The following is a 6,004-nucleotide window of genomic DNA, read 5'->3' on the forward strand; positions in this document are numbered from 1 at the left end:
AGGATTGTCAAGGGAACATAAACCGGAATTAAAATGATTTGTAAGGGCAAAATAGTAATTTTAATAGTGAAGAGAAGTCCTAAGCAATGTCACGGGCTTAGCTGGTTTTGCCTAAACCGTGCGGCACCCTTGTGTGTCCGTCCGCAAAGGTCAGCCTCCCCGAAGCCTCCCATTGTCCCTTAGGACCACCAAAAGAGAGAACGGGTTAGAGAGAACGCCTCAATCGGGATCCACAAGCAAACATCTCTGAAAAACACTTCATAGACAATGCAAATTACAAACAGACTTTACAAGCTCTGAACAGTGGCACAACAAAGGGTAAAATGGTCCATTACAGACCGAAAATCTCTCGCACGTGTCCACATGACACAACCTTTATTTACAAGCCTAAAGAGGCCACAAACCCAACTAAAATGGGACTATTAAGCCTTCGGCCGCCCCTTTACATGCTGTACAAGGCATGAATATGCCAAAAGACATGGACATACATAAGCATTACATCAAACACCTTGTTTAGAAGTTTGTCCGTGACATTCTCCCCCACTTATTCCTTCGACGTCCTCGTTGAAGCCTTTGTCGACACTGCAACTCCTCGCCTTTGCTGAGTCTTCAATCTTCTGCTCCAGCTACAATGCGCCTCTTGGCTCCTAGCTGCTCTCCACTGGTGTTTTTGAGTAGTCGAACCTTTGATCCGCCATGCTGCTTCAACTCACCAATGACTCTGACTCTGGTGTGGGGTTGGTTGAGTTGTGTTGATCCTTGTTGATTCCTGCGGATCCCCCAGATGAAGGAAAAGACCATCCTTACTGCGCCAGTCTCTCAAATGCCTCATGCTGCTTGAACTGGGTGGATGCTTGTTGGAGCTTTAACGAGCATCATCTCGCAAACTTCTGAAGTTTTGGGTCCTTCCTCCACAAAATTTGCTCATTGACTCTTCTTTCACTTAGTTGTCATATCCAAGTAGGTTCGCATCACTTCCGCTTTCGATTGGCATTTCGTTGGGAAATGAAGCGAACAATCTACTCTCAGTAGCACTGATCACCATTGGTGAGGATTTGACAACTATTGTCTTCCATTATCTTCGAAGGGTCTTTGAACTTATGCAGAGCTCCTCTGCTGGATAGATAAGAGAATTGGGGTACTCGGTTTCGCCCATTCTCTTAAGGGTTGAGAAGGCAAAAGTTACTTGACTTCGCCCGCCTCCTCGAGGTTGTACTTCATGCATTGAGCTGGTTACTGGCCTTCGCCTGCTCTTTGCTCACACTTCTGAAGCACTTGAAGTGTTTGCACTCCTTGCGTTGAGTTAGTTACTGTGATTCACCTTCTCAATGCCATTGAACATCTGGAATGCAGGAAGTTTTCACCCCAACTTGAAGTAATTCTCTCATAGGTTTGGTCGCCTCTGGGATTGTACCATCTTCTCCATCAACCCTGTCGCCTACTCCTTTGAGTAGCAAAGGTACAGCACCGCGTACTGCCTGCTTCGTTCCTTGGTTATGCACTTTTGCATGACCCGAAGTCCTTCACTTTCGGCTATCTTTGATGAGAAGCACATTGACACCGGTCTTACGAAGTTCTTCGGCCTCTGCCCTTCAGCCTTGTCTCGGTACTTGGAGATTGCCTCTACATTCTCCACCTCCTCGACCCCTTTCACGACCAAGCGCTCTCCCTCCATGAGAGCAAGGGATCAATGACTTTTACGGAAGTCCCGCCTCTGCGGTATCATGGCGCTGCCATGCCCATGGCCATACTATCCGTCGCCTCGCATCTGCATCCCTTTTCTTCATGATCAGTAGATATGTCTCTGTGGCAATCCTCTGAGTCCACCTCCATTCTAACTGATGCTTGATTTTGGGTAGCTAAGTCCCTCTAGACTCGTCGTCGCTTCCTCGCCCCTTTCGACCCCCTGCTTCAACACCTCTGTGTTCTCCAAGCAGTCCGTTTGGTCGATGGAAAGACAGACTGCAACTCCCATGCATGGCCTCTGCCATCACGTTGTAGGGTTTGCACCGATTCTGTTCTCCTTAGCTTCCTTGGTAGCAACGTTCGCTTACTCGGCCTTGTCTTCGAACTTGTCGGGCTCCCTTAAGCGAATATGAGCTCTGGAGCAGTCCAACTCTCCAGCTGCTTCGATCATACCTCTACATGATCAAGTTCCTCCCATGGAACTCACTGGTACTTGCATTCGAACTTTTCCCTTGGTGGAACCCAGCCCCCATATGCTGATGACCAAGGTTTTCATCCGATGCAAAATTCGATGCACGCACGAAAAACCCGCCTCTGCGGTACCATGGCCTTCACTCCTTGAATCCATAGCCCTTCTTGCCTTGTGTTATTCACCGAAGTGGAGCTCCCAGTAGCTCCCGATCATACCTTCATATGATCTAGTCCCTCCCGGGACTCAGTCGTGTGTATTGCATTGCAACGAACTGTTCCACCACGATCCGCTGCACCATGTCGCCTCCTGGTGACATCTCCATTGCATTCTGATCCTTGTGGAATAAACTCGAATTGTGAACCCTCCATGTGTGGCCTCTGCCAATACATCGCAGGGTCTCCTCCACCTTCGATTTTGTTCGCTCCTTTGGCAATCGACCTTCATCTACCCACTCTTGGATCACACCTAGATGAAGCACCGCTCTAGGACAGTCCGTCGCCTAGTAGCTCCCGAAGTCCACCGACTTCACTGTAATTTGTGCACCATTGTCTGGATCCTAGGCCTCTGCCCCTATCAGCACAATCTTCGCTGCGCACTACTTCCTTCATGGCAACTTGAATGGCAACACTGTGGCATATTCTTCAACAGTACCCGCCTCTGCGTCCTCTTGCCCTGTGCTAAGGCCTTTTGAACCCAACTTCGCCTCCGCAAATTGAGTCGCCTTAGTTCCTCCATCAAATGCTCCTCCGAGATAAGGTGCATGTGCCCAGAAGCTCCCTTCGTCTTTGGCACCATGCAAGATGAGTCCGCTCCGTTAGAAAGAAGGACCCATGGAACAACATGATCCTACTCTTGCCTCTACAAGAGTTCATGTCCTTGACCTCTGTCTAAGAAAAGCACTGTGCCTATGCTCCATGTTCCAACTTCTATGCTGGCTCCCTTCATGCGGCTTGGGTACTTCGCCAAGTTACACCCAAATTGCTCCGCTCCTCATTTTAGCATTGAGTCGATGGTGGCCCTCGCGCCCACCATTCCACGGGTCAGCCCTCCCTTGAGTCCGATCTCCACATCGACTCCAATTGTGCCTTCATTTAAGTTGCTTTGGGTCGCTCCCCCACTTGATCTCGTAATGCATCCACCAATGCATTCTCTCAAGCGAGATCATGAGACGACTCCTCGCCGCTTGCTCAGTCAATCGAGCTTCGTGGAGTTATTGTTTGTTGAGGTACTCCTCCTCAACATGTGAGGTCCGTCTCACATGATTCTCCCTCTGGAGAGCCGGAACTTATCCCTCCTGGATAATTGTCCCATTGGAGCAACATCTCTCTTCGTTTCGGAGACCACCATCCCCTTGGACTACTCCGATCTGCTGAACAAACTGTGCATTATTCTGCCTCCTGCAAACGCACTTGCTAGATTGCGACTCCCCGTCAATACAGCCCCCGCTGCACCCCTCAAGGCCTAGCAACATGCTGAACTCATTGCATACTTCAGCCTCCTATGGATGTATCCTTCACATGCCGAAGAGAAAGTTTTAATGCTCCATGGCGCCGAGTTTCGGTCGCCTTGGGATGGCCACGAACATTCCATCGTCCGCATACAAGCCCATGCATGAGTACCAAATTTTTCGAGTTAGCAATTCCCCTCACCTCTGTGAGCTTTGCATAACTCTTTTGGTCGTTGAGCAACTCATTCCACCTTGGATGGTCTCATCCTTTACCAAGCGCCTCGCTTGCCTTGAGCACCATCAAGTATAGTTGTCAACGTTGAGTCGTAGCTCAAACTCAGCCATCCCAACCTTTGTGTGCTCCACATTCTTTCAAGCTTGCCTGTTCTCGTGGTGCCTCTTGCGCGAAGGGTTGGCCATTCCTCTGAATGCCAATCTCAGATGCTCACTCCTCTGAGCGACTCCTTTTCCCTACATCTCCATGCTCGTTTTCCCCCAAACGGTCGCGCGTGTGCTGACTGCCCTCAACGCAGCCCCGCTAGGTCCCCCACGTTTGTATGCTAAGTGTTTCTATGAGTGCTTGTCCCGCTCTGATACCATCTGTCATGGACTTAGCTGGTTTTGCCTAAGCCGTACGGCACCCTTACGTGTCCGTCCGCAAAGGTCAGCCTCCCCGAAGCCTCCCATTGTCCCTTAGGACCACCAAAAGAGAGAACGGGTTAGAGAGAACGCCTCAATCGGGATCCACAAGCAAACATCTCTGAAAAACACTTTATAGACAATGCAAATTCCAAACAGACTTTACAAGCTCTGAACAGTGGCACAACAAAGGGTAAAATGATCCATTATAGACCGAAAATCTCTCGCACGTGTCCACATGACACAACCTTTATTTACATGCCTAAAGAGGCCACCAACCCAACTAAAATGGGACTATTAAGCCTTCGGCCGCCCCTTTACATGCTGTACAAGGCATGAATATGCCAAAAGACACGGACATACATAAGCATTACATCAAACACCTTGTTTAGAAGTTTGTCCGTGACAACAAGGTATGCAATCGTCATGGTGTCTGGTCGTCCATCGGCTTATGGTCGATATCCTTGGCACGGTTGTTTTCACATGGTTGATCGATGACCCCATCGGTCCCCATGTCGTGTCGTTGTGCATGAGTTCTTCATGGGCGGAACACCTCAACGACCTTGCATCGTCAACTGTCATTCGTTGGATCAACAACGTCAGGCTACAGCCTCAAACGCTTATCAATGACCCCATCGATCTCCATGGTTATTCTTGTTCGCCACCTAGTAGTTAGGAACCACGACCTTCAACGACCAATTGACGTTGGCCATGACCAACAAACACTATTACAGTAGCATTACTATATTCGTTGGTTAAAGACAACGTTGCCGCCACCGTAACCATGACAAGTAGCGGCATTGTTGTAGCCACCTACGTCTAAGGCAAGTCGGTTACCATAAGGCTTCTACATATAGGCAATCGTGCATGTAACCGTCATCAGCTATTGCACTCAATCATACTTTCGCTACGTACAACAAGACTTGCACACAATTGTTGCCCGTGATTAGGCCGACAACCATTGAAGGTCATTGCTCTCAAGAAGCTATCGACAATGATCTATCAACCATAAGAAATCTTGTATCACCCACGAGGAAGCAATAGGACGGACGACATAGGAAAGCAATAGGACGAACTACGTAGGAAAACATATTGACAACACAAATAGATGGTTTAAGCATTGTATAATCAAAATCGAATAATATCTTTTTACAAATTAATGATACTAATAAACAGATCTAAATATAAAATAGATCTAATGTACTTTTACAATATAAGACACAATATAAGACATGATTTCAAAAGATGGCTATGATGCTATCCATAAGCATAAAAATTATAATTATACTACTATTATATGAAAAATTATAATGTCAAAAACTAAAAATAAATAATGATAAATTAAATTTATGATATGTTCCTTTCGATGCTATTCGGAGAACCTTTATCTAATCTATAAATATACTCGTTGAATCCAAAAGTTATAACGATGTTTATATGCAGAACTAGATTTATTTTTTTTTCACTTACTATCGTAGAACTATCCGTATCAGCGATAAAATAGGGACTAAGAAAGATTGAGAATAAATCTATAATCTTAATATATAACATTTTGTCCCTGAAAACTCATAGCTTTATACGCAAGAGTAAAATGTCTCTGGATCATTTTCTAAAAATTTAATTATATATATAATATATGTTATAATTAGAATTTAATTATATCTATAAAATACCTTAGAAATAAGATAGAATCATATTAGGTTTCTTAATCGGTAGTTTTTCTTCTCCGTTGACCACTCCCTCCTCGCCGCAAAAGCAAC

This window comes from Musa acuminata, chromosome BXJ1-8, assembly GCF_036884655.1.
Source record: "Musa acuminata AAA Group cultivar baxijiao chromosome BXJ1-8, Cavendish_Baxijiao_AAA, whole genome shotgun sequence".
Lineage (NCBI taxonomy): Eukaryota > Viridiplantae > Streptophyta > Magnoliopsida > Zingiberales > Musaceae > Musa > Musa acuminata.